The sequence below is a fragment of the Otolemur garnettii genome, unplaced genomic scaffold, assembly GCF_000181295.1.
Source record: "Otolemur garnettii isolate 467f Iridium unplaced genomic scaffold, OtoGar3 scaffold00054, whole genome shotgun sequence".
Classification (NCBI taxonomy): Eukaryota; Metazoa; Chordata; class Mammalia; order Primates; family Galagidae; genus Otolemur; species Otolemur garnettii.
Genome location: NW_003852449.1, coordinates 9,734,945 through 9,736,036, shown reverse-complemented (window position 1 = coordinate 9,736,036; position 1,092 = coordinate 9,734,945).

Below are 1,092 nucleotides of genomic sequence, written 5' to 3'. Positions count from 1 at the left end.
TAATTAATGGTTTGAACAACTGATTTTAAACTTCATTAGCATCATCTTTAAAAATATATGGACTCAGTGCCTATAGCATAGCAATTAGGGTGCCAGCCACATACACTGAGGCTGGAGAGTTCGAACTGCCCGGGCCTGCTAAACAACAATGACAACTACAACAACAACCACCACAAATAGCTGGGCGTTGTGTCAGACTCCTGTAGTTCTCACTACTTGGGAGGCTGAGGCAAGAGAATGACTTGAGACCAAGAGTTTGAGGTTGCTGTGAGTAGTGACACCACAGCTCTCTACAGAGGATAACATACTGAGACTTTACACTTATAGATATATATATAAAAATAAATAATATATTTATAAATAAATGCTTACCTCAGAACTTCAAAATTATAAAGAAGACCTTTAGTAAACCATTCGCTTTCACTTTCTAATATTCACCTCTATTAACATTGACTTTAAAGATTCTATTACTACTTTAAACCTGCCGATTTGTACCACATATACGTTTAGAAAATATACCTTCAATTACATTTAATGTTTTTCTCTATAGCAAAAGATTAAGATAATTTTTAAAACATGAACAGGATTTTAACAAATTTCATTACTTCCTCCTGTGGATGTCACGTAGAGATACAGGTGAGGTCACCAGACAAGGCACAATACTCCTTATTGCCTAGTAAAGATTGAGATGCAGACTTGAAAATAAAGTTATTTGTATTTTTAATTCACATACCCAATTGGCATTTTTCTTTCCGGTTCTGACCTTATTATTCTGTTTCTATATTTTAGGACAAATTGTAAAGAAATAAATAGTCTATCAATACATGTAGAACGTTCTCAGGAGGGTTCACAGTAGAAAGCAGCTTTGATTTTGGTGGCGGCAGAATGAGACAGAAGGTGGTGCCAGGAAGGTGAATCACACCTGCTTGTTGCTTTCATTCTGTTGTGGCCGTATCTTCTAAATGCCTGTGAGTTGCAAATATCAAGAAAATAAATAAAATTCACTGGAATATTTATGCATTAACTACTCTCAGTCATGAGTCGAGACGTGCTCCTGGGGTACATTATCTGGCCTTCAGAATTAAGGTGGAA